Here is a 20,925-nt window from a genome sequence, read left to right on the forward strand (position 1 = left end):
GGTTAGAATATGCATAATGTAAACTTTCATTGTCCGAAGGACGTGTGGAGGATGGTGTATCAGTGAGAAAATAGGGGTGCAGAAGGAAATTAATGCCGACAACGCATAATTAATTTAACTATGAACACATTTTGAATTAGTATTATTATGTTTCCTTTTTTGAAGATTTTCTTGTGCAAATATTTCACTGTGCGGAGGATGGGTAATGTGCCTAAGAAAGGGGGCGTTTTCAAGTTTTTGTTTTCTAAAATAAAAGATTTGATTTAGTTTTCATGCTTTGGACATATTTCATTTAATGGAGTTTTCACTGCACTTCGACAGTTCCTACTAAAGTGAGCTCATAGCATAGTAGTGTGGACCAACATTGTTTATAGGTGTTGACATGAACAATAATATTTTTTGTAAATTTTGTGATTAAAAAATTTATTTATGAGTGCAAGCATGCATGAATTATGTGAAAGGTATGTTATTGTGTGGAGCGTGAAGGTCTATATGATAAAAGCTTGAAAATTTCCTCTGCACAATGGATTTCCTCTGCAGTTTGGCGCATATGCCTATTTACATAAATATAGCCATAAAAAAAGCGTTCATTGTGTAGAGAGAACCTGTAATCAATTGATCAGGGAAGTATTTATTGCAGAAGAACTTCATTTTGTTGGAATGTAGAAACCACACTCGGCCTGCAAGAGGTGTTCATTGACATTTGCACTTAGGCAGAAAGTTTCCTATGGATAGATTTTAGTGTGCGCAAAGGTTTCGTTGGGGATAAAAAAAGTCTAATAAACATTAAATAAAGAAACATTACTATTTTATTTTAAATAAGCAACTTTAATTTATCGCAATAAGGAGTTTAATAATAAACATTAAATAAGAAACATCACTATTTCATTTTAAATAACGACAAGATTTCTGGTGCGTTGGTAGTGCATCATTTGCCCATACTAGCAGAACATAACATGATGATCAAGTAGGGATTTATGGTAATCGTAAGGCTTCTCTTCAGAGTATTTTGGTGCAATAGACAATATAAGCTATTCTTTGTTGTAGTCATTCCTTTAACTTTTCTCTGAATTAATAATGTGGCTTTATCAATTCTTGGCGCGAATGTTGTGCTACTTTCCTTGTTGCAATTGAGGATTTTTCTATTATGTTGATCTATCGGTTGTTTTGTTGGGTTCATTCCACTGGCTGATGTTTTATAGCTCTAGAAAATTCATAAGATTTTCCATTTCAATAGATGATTATTACACTAGCTTTATCATTAGTAATTGCAAATCCACATCGATACACTTATGTATGGGAGGTGCGTGAGATCTTTTTTAATTTAGATGGAAAAGAAAGCATACATATGCCACATCTGAAAATTATATCAATTCCTATTAGCACAAGGCTTTTTGGTTATATCATTTCAATACACAATAAGTCATAATGCCCATCTGTGTGCTTCTTCTTCTTCTTCTTCTTTTTGGGAGAGAGTAGCCTAACGAGGGGTTACACCTGTCAAATTTTAGGATTTTTTCCAATTATGGTTATTGTTTTGTATTCAGATATGGTTTACTTCAAATTACTTGCTGTCACTTCCGTTGGCTGTACGCCACTGATGTTGCATTAAAAACATTGGAATGATTAAAAATATAACCTAGATAACAATGTATCTAGATAATGATAAAAACCATTAAGCTGTGATTCAAGAATACCACTAATTAACCACTAATATACATTCAGTAAATCCACACGCAATGATGTTATCTCAACTAGTTGCAAATATATTGATAAGGTCATACCTATTGATATTATAAAATACTCTTTTCGATGTCTATTTGGTGAATTAAAGTATATATATTTCTTTTCAAGGACTTGTATTTAGCATTCAATTAAGTCATCCTGGATTAGAGAAAAAGCTATGAATTCAAGATGGAAGTGTTATTGGTGTTGGATCAATGTTAATTACTAAATGGATATTTCCGCTAATAAATTGATTGGCTTTGCATAAATATTTTCACAGAGTGGAGGCTACTTTCATAGTCAATAACGCCTTTTGGCAAACCATATTATTAATTGATAAATAAATTGTCATTAAAGAATTTTATTGTTAATAATTTAGTAAGTGATCGACATATACGATATTATTGGTGATATTTTAAATGTAAATACTGTTTATCTTCGTATTTATGAATATCTCTTTGTTTAGGCTCTTGTGTAGAAGTGCGTGTAGAATTTTCTCTACAAATCAGCTAGCTCACTGATATTATGTAGAAATTTCACCTGCAGATCAAACTGATATATGCAATGTACTAAAGCATAATACTAGATCTACATCTACCATAAACTTTGCGGAAGCTAATCAACCATGAGCAACATCAAGCATGAACACATATAACTGATAAGAAGGAATCAATCACACATAACACAGAAGAATTTATCCGGGAAAAGCACCAGCCTAAAACCCCATCTCTGTATTATCAATCAAGTGGAAATCCTCAACAACATACAAAAAGAATCAGCTCAAAAGCTATCCTGCTCTCTCTGTACTCTGATGATGAAGCTCATGGACTACCTAGCCTTGTATATAAAGGTTGCACCTCAGGTCCAAGCTCCTATTTCCTTGCGCAGTTTTGATTGGGGTCCAATTACAAAACACATGTAAATTGGCCTGATCATACTAGCTGTCACCTCAGGTCCAACTACGCAGTCATAGAAGGAGATGAATCCTCATCCATGGATGAGCTTCCTTTATAGGAAAAATTTCATCCAACTGATAGAACACTGTCCCTTCTTTGATCTCAACTGGGTCTCTATCCGAACTGACATGCATGAGTTATTCATGAGAGAATATTCAGTTATCTGTAGTGCAACAGTTACTGCATGCAAGCATTAACTAACTGAACTCATAATTAATTCAACAAACTGTTTGAATTAATCTAACTGGACTTGACTCAGTTAACTGAGCCAACTAATTACAACTCATCCTTATCTCTTTAACTGATGGATAAATTCCTCAATTAATAGAGAAACTGTTGCATGTCCTCACATAGACTTCATGTTTGATTTTTCACAACTAATTAACTCATGGAGAATTAATTAATTTATTTTCAAACAGCTGTTAAGTTCAAATTTGAATTTTACTTCCTACTTTTAGTCCAGGGACTGACTAAAATAGGAGTCCATCTCGAACTGCTAAAAATAGCAATGCTATTTTTAGCACTTCCATTTTTCATTCCCTGTTGCTCAATTCAACACTAGTACCCAAACTGCTATTTATAGTAGTGCTATTTTTAGCTCTTCTATTTTTAGCATTTTTTTGTTGCTATTTTCAACACTCCCTCTCATCAAGAAAGGAAGTCAACTCGAACTCGATCCTGTACTTTTGGAATGTTCTACATGCAACACTTCTACCAAGTGTGGTTGCTCCGGCAACTCTAGAAACAAAAAACTCCCCACTGACCTCTACGTTGGGCTAGAAGCATACTCTAATGCTGAAGCTCTATCTGCTGCTGACAAGTGCTCCCTCTTTGGCCTCTCAGCTGCTGCAACACTCCATGCATCTCGCACCGTTGCACACCTCTCTGTGCCATCCTGCACTGGTGCAACACTCCTGTGCCTCTCGTGTTGTTGCAGCCTGCTAGCTCTACATAGTCCTAGGACTCTTGCACTGTAGCTCTCTCTACCGCTCCATCCACATCTGTCTCTACCCACTCAGCCAGTCTTGCTACTCCTCCTCAAATCAAAGAGGTTGGGTACCTCAAGGATCCTGCCCCTATTCCAGCCTTCTTGGGACGATCACTCCACATTGCCCCTACCTGGAGGTATGGATGCATGTGATCCCTCCGCCCACCTGGCTCGAAATTTCCCCCTACTCGAGGTCTCTGCATGAGTGGATGTCTCCACTCTGTCTCCTCTCGACTTCCCTAGTTGTGGCTGCTCCATAACCTCCTGAAGCTGCTTCACCAATTTTGGCTCCTCCATAATTGTCTGAGACTAAAATACAATATCATGGAAAAACAGGCATTTGCTTTGGTAAAAGCTATCAAAGATTTTAGAGTATACATTCTATACTCTCACATCATTGCTTATGTTCCAAACTCTGTAGTTAAGGAAATTTTGACTCAAAATGGGCCTGAAGGAAAAAAGAGGCAAGTGTATTTCCACAATATTGGAATATGACATAGAGATAAAAGCTACCAAGCTCATCAAAGGCCAAGGTTTAGCCAAACTCATGGCTTAATCGAACTGTTAGGCCCTTGATATCAACTTCATTAGTGCTTTGGATGATCACGAGGAGATGGCAACTCCACAGATCAGTGAACCCTTTACTGAATCACCATGGTATGCATATATTACATTTGTATTACTAAATTTACAAGCTCCTCCTGGACTGACAAGAAACAAAGCCAGATTCTTAAAAATCAAGTCATTAAGATATTGTGTTATAGATAATGCGTCATTTTGGAAGGACCATGTAGTGTCTTCAGACACGGTCATTTAAGCTCGTGCTCATTTATTTAACATCTATGTAAAACTATTCGTTCCTATATAAATTGTTTGCAAAGTTAAATGGTGCCAGGTCTCAAATGCTCATAAGGGTAATCTATTTAACACAGTTAATTACGAAACTGTGTTTGGGTTTCTACATCAGTAATGAGAGATTAGTTACATAGACACCACGAAACTCTATTTAAAGAACTAATTTCAGTTGAAGAAAATACATGCAACCAGAGAATGAAATAACAACAATAAATTAACTCTAATGAAAATCATACATTTAATTAACTACGCAATTACGTTGAATTGTTTGAATATTCCTACTCCTAGTTCCCGAGTCAAATATTGTTTGGCTGTGTTTTCAAGCCAAGCCAACTCGTTCCCAAGTTGACTATCTGCCAGGTGTCAGCATTACCAATAGATTTAGACCCAAGAGTACTTGAGGATCATACACTGACCCATATTAGTAACTCATCTGTTGGGAATAGAACCTCTATGCTGCCTAGCTTTTGGAATGTCATCCATGTAATTTCTTATACAATGAAATCATATCCTCTAACACGGGTTTGTCGTACTCAGTTTGTAAGAATAAAAAGTGGAAAAAATCGAAGTGCTAAAACATTGACTGCGTGTAGAGATAACTTCAAAATTGTTACTGTGTTGCACATGAATAATAACATGATTTTATCTTTAAAGTGCATTTAGGAAAAGGGCAGCATGAGGATCTAACATCTAATGCTCAAGAAATTTTAAATTCATATGAAATTCAAATATTTAATCCTTTCATAGATAAAACTGAAATTGCACACTACGTTTTAGATTCCCATGTAAGAATAACCAGCCAAGCTCTGGAAAATAGATATCATTAGTAGCAAGAAGCTATTAGAGGGGGCTCAACAACTCACTCACCAATCCTTCAGTTGTGGAAAAATAGACAATAGAATGAATTGAAAAAAAAAAACATTGTCATTTCCAATAATTATATGGATAATCACGAAAATAAGCTAGGTCAATGTTGCAAAGTATCCAGTTCACAATATGGATATCTTTCGAGCGAACAGATCAATGGGGTTGTGGTACGGCGGCGAGGTTGGTCGCATGACCGGCCATCCACCAAGGCTTGACTTTTCCAGAGACATGAACAAGCAGTTGGGACCAGGTATAAGTCCCAAGTTACTTTGACGGAATAGTACCTTGTCATGATAGCTTAGTCAAATAAAAGTACTTGTGGTCATTGGTTTGGTTTGCTCCACGAGGACTGGTTTCACCAGTGCAAGATGGTTTTGTCGTGGGTAGTTGTATTACCTTCGGGGTGGTTGTGATTTTTTTTGAATTTAAAAGAAGTGCTTTCAAAATGAAATAAAAAAATGCCAATGGACAGGGACCAATACTTATTTGTGGAACGTTAGCATCGCAAGCAATGGCTACCAACTGAAGATATAAATATAGGGAACCCTGTAATAGTAAGTCTCCAGGCAATAATTTGAGCTTGTGTTTCACCAAAGAATATATGCATTATGAGCATCAACATCTAGGGCAAGGCAATCAGAAAGATGAATAAGAAAGTAGCTTACCGGCAGGAAAGAGAAGGCCACACGAGGTTGTCATTAGCAAGCCAATCGTAGAGAATGGGCACCAGTGACGTCCATTGTGTTGGAAATAATACTGAGAAGGGGGGGGGTGAATCAGCATTATCAGATCAATAAAACTTTTTAATTTCCATACTTAGATACATATACGCTACTTCATTCAAGGGAACCCGTGTGTATACACAGCTGTGTCTAAAGCAACTAGCGTATATCCAAAATACTTATGATTCAGTTAATCCATTAAATGTTGATCTTTAGTTAGTGCATCAGAACTTCATTAACCATATGAATAGTAAGCAGGTGCAGTAAAAACATAACAGATCATCACACACAAGAAGCGCACATGAACACCATGATATAAGGTGGAAACCCAATGTGGGTGAAAACCACCTCCTGCAATTCGTTTCTATCTTCCTTTATTAAGAAACTTCTTTTACAATGTACTGGTGCAGTCCTTTACTAGCACGCAGGCTACAACCTGCAGAAGGCTACAACCTTCTCTTGTTCTCCAGACTCTCCTGGAAGGGAGCTCCAACCCCCTTTGCTATTGTACTAGCTAAGATACTAGTACGTAGGCGCCGGCCTACAATCTTCTCTCCTCCGGGTACCACATTTCATACATTTTCAGACTGGATACTCCTGAAGCACAACACTACAATCTGAAGGCCACGTTTCATCAAATTTTCATACTGGACCCATAAATATCATTGAAGCACAAAACAGTCAATACTAGCATCATCAATTTCTGAATCACTGAAACACTGAAACCCTGTCAATAACACAGTCACCAGAACACAGAGCAGACAACAGAACTCTGCCATAACCATCAAATCCATCTGCAACTTCAAATATTATCCTTCATAATGTATATGCTACTATGATGAATCAAACCTGCATACATACGCGCTTTTGCCAAAGACAACCCGCGTACAGATCTAAAAATATTTTCTTATAACTTTGTAGCTATACCAGACATTAGTCATACTCATAACATTTATAGAATATTACATGCGTTAGTATGCAAATCTAGAATAAGCATCATAAAGATAGTTCATTTCAAACCATTTGATCCCGATCTCTCCTTAGATCTTGTTCTCCATCAACCGATGAGATCCCCCCTTAGCTCAAATCAAACAATGCATCATCAACCCATAACCTGCATACTGGATCTCATACTTCATCAGATATTCTAGTCTTTTCAGATGCTCTTGCCTAATGATCTTCTTCTCCTTTTATAGTCTTAGGCCTTGCTCAATACCATGGTCCAAAACCATAATAAATCAATACCAAGGGCCCAATACTTGGGATCAACACACTTGTCGAGATACCACGGTCCAAAACCATAGGTTCAAATACCGAGGACTAACTACCACGGACCAAAAGTAAGCTTTCCGACATGTACGCACTTTTTCGTGCATGAAACTGCGTGTATACCCTACTTGGTATATAGAGAACCTGCGTATACGCGACTTGCTATATAGTGAACCTGCGTGTATACCCTACTTGGTATATAGAGAACCTACGTATACGCGACTTGGTATATAGTGAACCTGCGTGTATACCCTACTTGGTATATAGTGAACCTGTGTATATACTCTTGTTTCTTCATTCTTTGTAGTCTGATCATAAATTCTTTGCTACTGATCTGCTGCACTATGATCTACCATCTGTGTGAGTTGCCATCAAGGACAACACTTGTCTCATAATGCCAACACATTGAGTGTACCTTTCGTCGACTGATGGTTGCCCTGCATGACTCTGGCCCCTCTCCTTCATTGTCCTTTCTGTTCCTTTAAACCCTCACTCCACGCACAATTTCAACACTATAGATATCACTTGTTGCTCTTCCTGGGCACTGTAACTCAAATAGCTCACTCTGATGGAAAGCAACCTAGACTGTAATATTCCCTTTTAAGTGGATAGAATCATTAGGATATGACTGTAATTTTTTTTATTTTTTTAATCATTTAGATCGAAATTTTCTACATTAAAATGTCTATAGGCCCTAAGAGTTGAACCTAAGCTCTGATACCATATGTAACAGCCCCGAAATAACAATCCGTAATTAATTAGATTAATCAAACGATTTATAATCAACACACAATTTATCAACTAGTTAACATTAAATTTCAAAAGAAATGCTTGGAGAGACAACTTACCTGTGGAACGCTAGTGAAATTCTGCTAACTGCAACAAAGTCTTGGGGACGACTCTCCACTCAACCGTAGGCTCAATTTCACAAAATCTTGCTACAACTGGCCACCCCCAAGCCCTCAATCAACGTACTACTGCCAGGGTATCCTTTGTCTCACAACACTATTCTCCCAAGAGAATGGATGATGGAATGCCTCTCATCTTCCTCACCATTTATTAAATAGAGCAAACATTGGAAGGGGAACCGCATGCACACACTCCCTGTGTCAACATGCAACTTTATTGCTTTCTTGTTTTATTTCTTTCGTTTTTACTTTTTGATAGCTTTACTGAGTTTTACTGCTTTCTTGTTTTATTTCTATTTATATTTATTTAGAGCTTTAGTATTGTTATTTATTATTTATTTACTATTACTATTTTTTTTTATTATTGTTTATTATTTTTTTTCTTGTATTTTAATAGTATATTATAATATTTACTATTTATTATTTTTATTATTATTTATTTTTTATTATTAAGGGACATTACACAATAGTGGTATTCTCTTAACATGTTTATTAAAATGTGAAGCTGACAAAATTTTGCAATAGTTTCATGTAGGGGACTGTGGAGGACACTTGTACTGGAAGAGTACTGCTGACAATATTCTGAGGGCTGGTTTTTATTGGCCTACTTTATTTGCAGATATCAAAAAACATGTGACCTCCTGTCACAAATGCTAGATTTTTTAGGGAAAGAGGAAATTATTACCCTTGTCTCTTAAACCAATTTCCACTGAGGTGCCATTTCAACAATGGGGGTTAGACTTCATTGGAGAAATACACCCCCCATCCTTAGCTCAGCATAAGTGGATTCTAACAACCATAGACTATTTTACAAAATGGATAGAGGCCATACCTTCTAGGCAAGCTACAAACACTGTCATAATCACCTTCCTAGAGAGTAATATCCTTTCAAGATTTGGATGTCCCCAGAAGCTCATTACTAATAATGCAACAACCTTTAAGTTCAAAAGAATGATAGATTTTTGTAATAAATACCATATCACCCTTGGCCATTCCACAGCCTATTACCCTCAAGGTAATGGACTAGCAGAGTCATCAAACAAAAGCCTGGTCAAAATTATCAAAAAGTTAATGGAGGATAATAAAAAGACATGGAACAAGAAGTTAGTCAATGCCTTATGGGTAGATAGATTAACTACTAAGAAGTCCATTGGAACATCACCCTATCAACTAGTTTATGGGATGGATGCAGTTTTTCCATCATCCTTGGGAGTGCCAGTCACGAAAATCCTTCAAGAACTATAGGTGGAACCGAATGACATTCAAAGAAGAATAAACCAAACTATACACCTACAATAGACCAGAGAAGAGGTTTATGTAAAATCACAGGTAATCCGAGAAAAAATCAAGAAAGTCTTTGATAAAAAGACTAAAGCAGATGATTTTCACATAGGAGACAAAGTCCTGAAGTGGGATTCAAGGAGGGAAGATAAAGGCAAGCATGGAAAATTTGATTTTCTATGGTAGGGGTCTTCTGTCATTTTTGGCTACAGAGGCAACAATGCCTTTTTCTTGAGAAACATAGATGGATCAAATCTACTAGGAGGACCTGTTAATGGTAGGATGCTAAAGCACTACTTTTCCACCGACTTACAGTAGTTCATTTTATTTTCCATCATTGTACATAACATTGCAGATTGTAGATTGGATCGGATGGTAATCCTTTGAAGTTAAATCCCGGAGAGAAGGCCATAAGCTTTAAAAGATTTACTGTCATAAGTATCAATAATGCAGACTCACAGAAGGACATTTTGCAAGGTAACTTCAGCCACAATTCAAAGGCTACTAATATTTAGAGTTCTTGACATTTCACTAGGAAATGCCACCCCCAAGTGGAGCCATTGTTAGGGTCCTATAGTGATAGGATTCATAATTTTGAATTGGCTAAGTTTGAGCCTTGCAATATTGTACATAACTTTGCTTTCTGCAAATGTTTTCCATATTAAAAAATAAAAAATGTAAAGAGGGTGTGTCCTAAAAGAAATATCAAAGGACAAAAAAATAAGAAAATATCAAAAAATGAAAATATATGAACCCCAAAAACAAAAATAGATCATGAAAGTGTGCAAGTTTAAATGCCACTACTATTTTACTGCTTTATTGTCTTAAATAATGGTTGTGTGCAGCTTGTCATACATGCCACAACCCATGGTAGTCAAACTGCTTAATCTTGGCTATTTCATGTTTTCAATTTTATGTTTATAGTTAGAGAATAAAATCTGACCAAACGGTTTAATCTTGGCAGATCATTAGATAGGTAGAGAAAATAAAAGGAGCTCATCAATTTAATCTGAGTCCTTGGATGATATAAGGTTAGAATTAGATAGTTTACTTTTCAAAAGAAAAATGAATGATAAGGGTTTGCTAGCCAAAATGCACCCAAATAAAATGAATAAAATATGGTAAGTTAAGTAATGGGTAAGTAGAAGAAAGGTTGCTAAAGTATAAAGTTGATTAGATAAAAGCACATTTATCATGCTTGATTATATGTTTCAATGTGCATGAGCAGTTAAGAAGGCAAAAACAATGGTTTACAAGTTCATTTAATTAACTCCCCTTCATTATTTTCACCCCTTTACTTACTAATTTCCCCATCCACAAGTAAGTTCTAATACTTAAAATCCTTCAAGTCATAAAGGCTCAGAGCATTTCTTTGAATTTTGGTGGGACCGGACCCTCAGCTTAATGACTTATGGACATCAAGTGTTAGAATTCCCATCATAAAATTCATTTCCTTTCATTACCCTAAATAAACCCCTTTTCCTAAGGTTAAACTCAATTTGCCTTTGAAAAGTAAATAACCCCAAGTTAAAATTCCATTTCATTCAAAAAACCCACAAAAGTGCTTTATCCTAAGTATAAAGTGTATGAAGAAAGTGCATCAATATTACATTATGCTTAGTGGTATGTTCACTCTGCACATTCATTTCATATTAATTTTTAACTTAATTGTATAATTCCCGATATACATTTTCTCGTATATTAAATAAATCCCCTATATAAAAATCCCAACCCTTAGTTTTAATATAAACTATACTTTGTCCCATATTCCTGACAAAACCCACTTAATACACCACTGTGCGGTAAAGCTAAACTAATCCCGTCATTAAGCCCTGCCTGATTGTTTAATTCCATAATTAAATCCTAATTAATCCCAAACCGCCAAGGATTAAAGCCGTGCCCCCCCGACACCTCCGCTCATATCATCCGTGCACATCCCTTGCCCGACTCTCGCCCGATCATCAGCGCTCACATCTAATGGACCACAGCCATATCGGGAGCACCCGATGGCCGACCTTTACCAGCTCGATAAGGTGGTTTTCCCCAGTACCCCAACTGCTACTTGTCAAGCACTGGCATAGATTGGGTGACCCCTCCTAAATACCGCCTCCTCCATGAAAGTGGTGTGATGGCTTGGGAAACCACCTCCCTGCCAAGCCCAAAAAACCGTCCACTGTTCATTCATAAATTACCTACCAAAATGTGACCGTTGCGCAATAAAAAGGTTGAGAAGCCCCTTTTTTGCCTTTTTTCGCTCATTTTCTGTGTAAACCTCTCCAAACCATTGTGACACTTGCAAACACTAAATTCACCCATTGAACTCCAATTTCACTCCTAAAGAAGCTGCAGAGACCCCAATCAACCTCTCAGTTTGTACCAGAGCCATTAAATTTTCTGCAGTTGCTGAGAACACCAAATTTGAAGCTAATTCACCCAATTCTAGGTATTTGAAAATGAATTTACTAGACAACCCTTTCAATTTGAAAATGTTCAGTTTGTAAAGTGTTTTAATTAAGTAAAATTAATTGAAATTACTTTAAATTTAAAAGTCTGTGTCCAACCCCTTCTGAAAGCTTCCAGTTTCCTACAAAACCTCTAAATAAAATTGTAGTGACAAATTCAAATCCACAAGAACTGAATTATGGTTGTCCCTGTCGCCATGGATGTCAGACCTATCACAACTCCCCATTTGGAACTTGACCACCTTCCCCTAGTGGACAAAGATTTTCAAATCAGAGACACAAGTGCATATGAGGTCCTGCTCAAACTTCATTGTTTGAGTAAAGATAGATATCTGAACCATTCTGATGACATTGGCCTTTGGGAATCCAATTTTCCCAAATACCAGTTTCCCCAAGTACATATTTTTCCTGAAATTGTCCATATGTGCCATGCCTGTTACATTCCCAGTCAGAGAGCTATAATCTCCCCTGACTAGAAAATCTTGTTTACTATCACAGCGAAGTCAATCAATGAGATGTTGCAAGTCTAACCAAGTCCAAACCTAACCCCACTCTCCATTGGGGATTTGTTAGACCTATACACCAAGCTGAATCCCTCTAGACTAGCCCAAATATTCCAAACTTTCATTGTAGAAGAACAACACATTCCTAAAGATGCCCCTCCATATGTTTCTGCCATTTTCTCTAAAAGGGGCAAGCATATTATGACTATGATATCATGTATTTTGGGCTGTACCACAGATGAATTTGTTGATGAGCTTGTCCTAGATTTCATGTCTATTTTCACCCCAGGAAAGCCTCCTGCTACTTTGTACAATTATGCCCAGTTCATAGCTGAAAGAATGCATGAACAATTTACTAGAATACACAATGAAAGAGTATTCAAGTACTCATATGTACTATACCATATGTTTTTGTATTATTAGTTAGACAGATTTCCCTTCACCCCTCCATAATCTTGATACTAGAGGCCAGCCCAGGTCTGTCATATTTTGGACACCATTATTCCACAAGTATTCATCACCATACACATATACATACTTCATTGACTCTTTTGTCCATCTAGTCATGACTATGCTGACAGGAAGTCCTCCACCCAAAATAAGCCAAGAGATCAAAAGAGTCCTCCAATTTTCCAAGCAAAGTAAGGTGGGAGATTGGTACCTTTGCCAAAATCACACTGAAATAAGAATCTATGGTTGCCATCTTGCCCCATGCAAACTGCCCAAATACCTCCCAATGAGGTCATTTTCTCTAGAGTATTATAGGCAGATAATGAACTCTGATGAAGTAAAATTTGTCTCAACCAAGAAAAGAACTCAGTTCAAAGTCAAAAATCAATTAGGCCCTTTCATTTGCAATTCTAAAGAAGCAAGGCAGGAAGCAGATCACATTCTTCAACAAATGAAGTTCCAAAACAGTTTCATGTGGAGATATGACCCTTAAGGGTTTATGGCTAAACTTAGACAAAAGGTCAAATTGGGGCCTTACATTCATCACCCCATACGAGAGATAGAGATATATGCCAATAAATCTGAGTGGTTGGAAAACACTCTCATAGACATGGATAATACAAAGGTAGATGTTGAAAATACCTTTAATATTAATCTAGAGAGACAGCTTGATGAAAACTCATTCCTTCAGGTACCACAACACGAAGTAACCATGAGTACCCTTGCTGTTTTGCAGACTCTTTAGAATGAGGAAAAGAATCCCAAGAGGAATAGGGAGGGAGTCTCCAATTCAGGTATGGACACTTCAAATGTGCAATATGAAGCTAGCCAGAGCAAAAGGCCAATGTTCAATCCTGTTTCAGAACAAGAAGACACAGAAGGCTCAACAGAAGTAACCAATACTGAGTTTGATATGAGCAAGGGCACAACTCCATCTGGAGAAACATAGAAGCCATCTACATCACAGACTCAAATGTTAGAAAGACAACTCAGTGTAGAAGTCTCCTCATTTGGTAGGCCTGTTGATAAAGATAAGGACATAAAGGACAGGTTTAAAGAAATCAAAATGAGAAATGAGAAACTGAAGGCACAGTCTTATGCACAGTATCTAAAACTTACACCTACAAATCAAACTAGGTTGATGTCAGCTTTTGACATCAAGGAAGGAAAGATGCAGATGTCCTTCATAAAACCAACTGTACAATGTCTAAGAACATCAGCAGATTTCAAGAAGATTGATTTTGAGGTATTGGCAAGGGATATTAATCCCATTGACGAAATTGAATTTCACAAACAGGCTGGAGAAATGATTTACTCCACCATTATTGAAAAAGTCATAGCTGCCCATCAGTTGCAGAATTCATTAAACAACATTTCAGCCCAGTACATATTGGAAAAGGCCTCCTCATAGGCTAAAGACAACAGAATCAAGTCTTTGGAAGACATAGTGATTGAATTGGGACATGATCCCAAAGACATCAAAGCTACTAAACAATTGATCAAGAAAAAGAATGATGACATTGCAGCACTTAAAAAGCAATTGAAGATACCTCAACTGCAGCATCTCCAAACACAGGAAGTCTTGGAAAATCAAACCAGGCATGAAGAGTTGATGGACCTAGTCCTCAAACTAAATGATCAGTTAAGGGAGACGGAGAAGGAATTGGACAACCTAATCCAATTAAAGAAAACTGATATTTCCACTACCTTAGTGAATGCCATCCCAGCAGTTACCACGACTATTCCTTCCACATTGGCAGCCTCATTGGCTCCCATAGCTCCTATGGCCACAGCACAACAGGTTTCAACAGAGTCTACATCAGCAGCAGGTACATTAGGTGAATAAGCATCAAAGTTGGTTATAGGTATGGAAGAGATGTCCATACAGGAAACAAATATGAATAAGCTCAAACAAAAGGTGACAAGCTTGGAAACTGATTACAAGCTTGCTAAAATCATGCACAAAGAAGAAGTGCAAAAAGTTGCCAGGATGAGTGAGAGATTAAAAGCCATGGAGAAGGACCTAACATTAAAAGAACCCCTTGGGCAAGCTATGGAACTACTACTCTATCAATGATATTTGGCCATCTATTCAGGTGATTTTTGAATAGATAGATTTATAAAGATGGCTACAGAGGCCATCCAAAGAGTAAAAGAAGAATTAGGAGAAATGCCTGAAAATGTTACCAGAATTATCCAGTTCCTTAACAGTAAAAATAAGTATGAGCTTCAAGAGTTGGAAATAGAGGATAGAACAGAGACAATTTTAGAGGTGAGAAAGGTCCTATCCAAGAGAAACTTAATGCTAAACTTGGAGGACAAGTGTCAGAGTATGTAGGTAGCCATTGACAGATTTATGACTGAGTTTCAAATTTTGAGACAGAAAGGGTTACCCAGTCCCTTAGTGATAAATGACAAGCTCATGACACAACAGGATTACAACAGCAAAATCAGAGAGCTAGCAAAAGAATAGGTCAATACATCATCAATTAAGGCATTGCCAACAGGAAAAGTACTCTACCAAACATTTGAAAACTTGTTTTACCTCCAGCATGAGGTAAAACACTTGTTTATCAATAAGCCTACTTTTGCCAAGTACACCGAGGCAGATGAAATATATAGGAGGATGATAAAAATCCAATTACCTGATGCTGAAGCATGGGAGAAATTAACTGATTTATTGTAAGAAATATGCAGTAAAAAGGTTAATGTACAGTAAAAGTAAAACAACCAAGTAAAAAGATGAAGACAGATCAACAGAGTTAAAGTGTATTAGTGTCAAAGTGTATCAGATGAAAGCCAAAAGTAAATGAAGCTTCCAGCGTAAAAGATCAAACAACAAAGCAACATAAAGGGCTAAAATCAAACCATAAAAGCCAGCAGTACCAAAATAAAAGGGACAACATGAAGCAATTCAATAGTTGTCTCTATCTTCTTGCAAGAAGATATTTTTATTTCCTAGATTAAATCTCAAATTAGTTTGAGATATTTTGTAATAAACTTTTGTATAAATACTTCACAATTCGAAGTATGTAGTGTGGATTCTATTAGACATTTCTATAGACTTTTTGATCAAGAAGAACCAGAAGGTTATTGTATCAGTTGATGAGCCAGTAAGCTAGATTGATTAATAAAGATCAGACTGTTCCAAGGATTCATGTGTTGAGCGAATATCAGACAAGTATTTTCATGTGTCTTTGTCATTTTCTCAAAGTTATTCATAATCTTATATGTGTTTCAATCTAAATGCTATAACTGGAATAATATTTCAGAACTTGTTTAAATCACACTCTGTTTTAATAGTTAAGCATTTGAATGTTTTATTCTGATATTTAAATTAAAGAATTATTCATTTCTCTTTGGTTTAAATTGATTTCATAAATAATCTAGGTTAAAGGATTCTTAACTGCCCTTTGATTTCAATTATCCCTTCCTTCCTCATTCATTATCTGGGTCTGAGAACCCTTAACTGCTCTCTCACCCCAAGTGAAAGCCTTTCACCCCTCTGCCTCAAATATCTGACATACACTATGCTATCTTGCCCTTGGAACATCCCCTTTAGTGAGTTTATCCAGCCTTGCTTCCTTATCAGTTGACTCCATAGCCCAATGGTCTAAAAGACATCAATTTATCCATTTGTTTAAGAGATCCCACCACCCAACTTCAAACAAAATCAAAAGCCCTTGAACAATCATAGCTAGCCTAAAACATCTTAACTAAACAAAGTTAAAACTTAAAGAGAGATCCCTCTCTGAGCATCAGGAAGGCTAGATCTTGATCTCCAAAAGTGGATAGTGGTTACCTTTGGTTTTTCCTTCTTATTACTTCAAAGGAATTATCAGAGTGATAACAGTTTGAACCACTCCCTAAATAATAGGATCTTAGACCTAAATAGAGGATATCAATCCTCATGTACAACAACAAACAACCAAATACATTAATATAGAAAAGACTAGATTTCTCCATTAATCCAACTCTCCCCCTTGATGGAGAAAGTCACCCAAAATCATATTTTTCCTTCCTTGGCTTAACATAGGCCACTTGATGTGGTTTGTCTTGATCATTGATGATAAATAGCGCTCCATGAAGTGCAAGCTTACTTGAAGCATTACTTATAGTATCAATCATTTGAGCGTGAGAAACATTCCACCCACGCACGATTTTATTTGATTCCATGTGCTCCATTCTCCTTATTATTAAGGATGTATAATATGATTTATTTTGTCCCTTGTAGATTACTTTGGAGCTTTGAGATGGAAAAGCTTGAGATGATGATTGGATTTGATAAGAATTGTTAGTTACATTGAAGGCACCTTTGTTTCCTTTCTATCTCTGTTGTGTTCTTAGTTCTGTGTTTCCCTCGTCATCATCTAGATCTTGAACAATAGGTTCATGATTCAAGTGTTTACGCCCTTCTTCATGAACCATTGGTAGCTCTTCAATTGTGGTAACCTCTTTAATTGAAGAAACCTATTGAGAAAATTGTGACTCATGATACTTTTGGTCATTAATAAAACCATATTGTTTATCGAAGAATTCTTCTGACTAAAAAATACTAGCCAAGCCAAAAATGCCTCTAAATGGCAACATGAAAAAGACATCATCGAAAGTATCCATGTCAAAGACGTCTGAAAATAGATACATATTGATAACACCACTTATTTCACTCCAAATTCCTTTCCGAGACTCCACACACACCTACTTATGCAACATCAATTCTACGCAAATAAAATTGCCTCACAACTCCAACGACTAACCTTCTGTAGTACAACTCCTCACCTCTTTCAAAACAAAATAGTTGACTTAGTTCACCATGGCCCCACACAACACTATTAAAATCAAGGAAATACAGATAGGGAAATACCAACCACACTAGCACCGAGAGAAAAATAACTCCCGCTGCTCTACACACATAGTAGCTTGACCTTCGGCCACAAATTCATTAGATTCAACGGGGTTGTAGTCAATCCACACATCCACGAATTCACACGACACCACTTAGACAATCAATCCACACAGCCACGAATTCACACGACACCGCTTAGACAATCAATTGACACAACCACGAATTCACACGACACCACTTAGACAATCAATCCACGCAACACCCCTTTGAATTCAGGCTCAACGCCTGGCTCGTGCTTCCCTTTGCCCAATCTTTTTCGGAGATCCTAACTATGCACAAAACCCACTTCACCACCACGACCCACGGCAAGGGACCACAATTCAACTAGGCGCAGGCCACAGTTCACCACTATGGCAGGGGATGCCACTCGCAAAGAGAAATGCTCACTGGAAGTGAAAATAGCCATTGCTCAAATGATCCACACAGATCCACTGCTGAAACGGTCCATGCCGAATTTTCCACACCATGGGAAATCTCAGCTTCAAGCAATTAGAAGAGGTGCAATCTACCTCATCATCGATCCTCGAGCTGCCACTGTCCTCCGGAAATCAACGTCTACAAAAAAAATAGTCGCGATCTACCAAGAACTATTTTGTTGTGCTAGAGGAGGGAGGACGAGTCAAACAATCACCCACAAAGACTACCCAATTCAATGGATTGTCGCTACTCCAATTCAACGGATTGATTCGCAGGAACGAGCCACTACTCAGACGAGATGCTACTCCATGCTCACTACTACTCCACAAATTCAGATCTGTAGGCACGAAATGCTGCCACGCCATCGCTCGGATCACTCTGTGGAAACCTGGGCCAACGACCACACCACAACTATCACCACCACTACTACACCACCGACAAAGGAAAGGAACTAACACGATCTGGTTGCTGAAGTAATCCTGCACCACCACGCACCGCACAATTAGATCATAGGTTGATCCACGACTCTATTGTTCCACCACGATGGGCATACTTCCCTCTGATAGAAATAGCTTGATACTCCGCACACTCAGCACCACACTGATCCACGACTCCATCGATAGACTCACCATGAAACGATTCCTTTGCAGACACACCAATAGATCGAACACTGCCACTTCGAATCCGTTTCGTTGCCACTTCAAAAGTTTCTTGCCACGATGCTTCAACGCACAGAAGCAATAGCTAGACCCCTAATTCAAACAGGTGCAAACAGACGACCAGGTGCCAACTCACCACGATGTTGTGAACCCTCCTTAGAATCTCAGACAGTGACTCACACTTTCCAACATCTCTAATGATGAATAAACACAGACAGTTCTTTCAGTATCGAACAACTTTCCTCATGATCCATGCTCTCCTCACTGAATCAAAACATACCACAACCTGATCTTCACAACTCTAGTCAACTGTCCTTAACACGCAAGTTGATCTAGCTCTGATACCATGTTAAAATCAAGGAGAGACAAAATATGAGATAAAATCAAGAGGCTCTCCAAGTGAATCACCTGGAGAATGCCGAAGCACTCAACACACTGCATTCATTCAAAGTCTCGTACACATAAAATCATACATTAGTTGAGTGGTTTGAACCACTCCCTAAATAATAAGTTCTTAGACCTAAATAGAGGATCTCAATCCTCACTTACAACAACAAACAACCAAATACGTTAATATAGAAAAGACTAGATTTCTCCATTAATCCCACTGAAAGTGTGGTGAAGTAAAGAGTAGAAACTGTGAGATTTCAAAGTGGATATGAGTGCTAGTGATGAACATATCAAACAAATGTGATAGAGATTCATCTATTGTTGTAATGAGTGTCATATAAGCATTAAGGGAGGGTATTGGAAGTAATGCTTCCATGACTTCCAAATTGTCATGAATTGCACTTGTGTGAGTTCCTAAGTTAATAGTGGTACTAACTATTTTTAGTAATCCAGATCTACCATTCTTGGATCTAAAAGTATCACGTATTCCTATATATGTAATGTCTGTGAGATCAATAAAATCAATGTGTGATTTGTGTGTACAGTCTCTCTGGCTCTTTTCATATTCATAACAATGGTCATATTCAAATAACTTCTACCTCTAACCCATATCATTAATATAATATAAATTGAAATAATACTAACACAATATTAACATAATATAATATTATTATTAATAGTGAAAGGAAAAATATATTATCCATAATATTAATAACAATATATAAGTAATAGTGATATATTTTTAAATTATAATTTTAGTATTAATTATTAGTAAATTTATTGATGTATTATTTTTATATCTTAATTAATATTAATATTAAATATATTATTTCTAGATTATTAATACTAAATTATATATAAATCTTAAAATATTAAATGTCTTAGGTTTAGATTTTTATCTCTTAACTTTTCTCTTTATCGGTATACATTATATATGTATCCATATTTTTGTAGCTCTTTCTTTTAAACCATTATCATTATCACTATCTTTATCTTTATATATATATTTATTCTTTGGGCTTCTCTTTCTTCAAGACTGCAATTTTTTGTTAATGAAAAGGATGAACTTTATATTCTGGAATATATATATATATATAAAAAGATGGGGGTATGACCAGCAAACGTGGATATGTGCCAGGAAATTGGCTAAAGTGACCTATAATAATATATTTGATCTATTGTAAATATAAATATAAATGTATTGGAACCCATGGATCCTAACCTAATTCTCTATGTTAGCCACCATATATACAAAATCCCAATTACACACAATTTTCGTAGTTATTTTTAGTATCTTTGCAACTTGAAAAAGTTGAGCATGAGTGACCCGTCCAATTAGTCCTGCATATCGGTCGAAAAAAGAGGTGCATACTACGCTCTAAATGTTTTATCACATATATATATATATATCTGTGGGATTTTGGACATTTTATATTTAGATGTAATCATTCATGTAATAAATATCATTTTTTTCAAAGTCTTTTGGACCATAAATGTAACATGATTATTGGTGACATGATTTATGTAGCATTAAATGTTTATGCTAGTTCCAATTACTTGTTATTGT

The sequence above is a fragment of the Pinus tabuliformis genome, chromosome 9, assembly GCF_031772625.1.
Source record: "Pinus tabuliformis cultivar Carrire ecotype Pingquan chromosome 9, CPIR1, whole genome shotgun sequence".
In the NCBI taxonomy this organism is placed as follows: Eukaryota; Viridiplantae; Streptophyta; class Pinopsida; order Pinales; family Pinaceae; genus Pinus; species Pinus tabuliformis.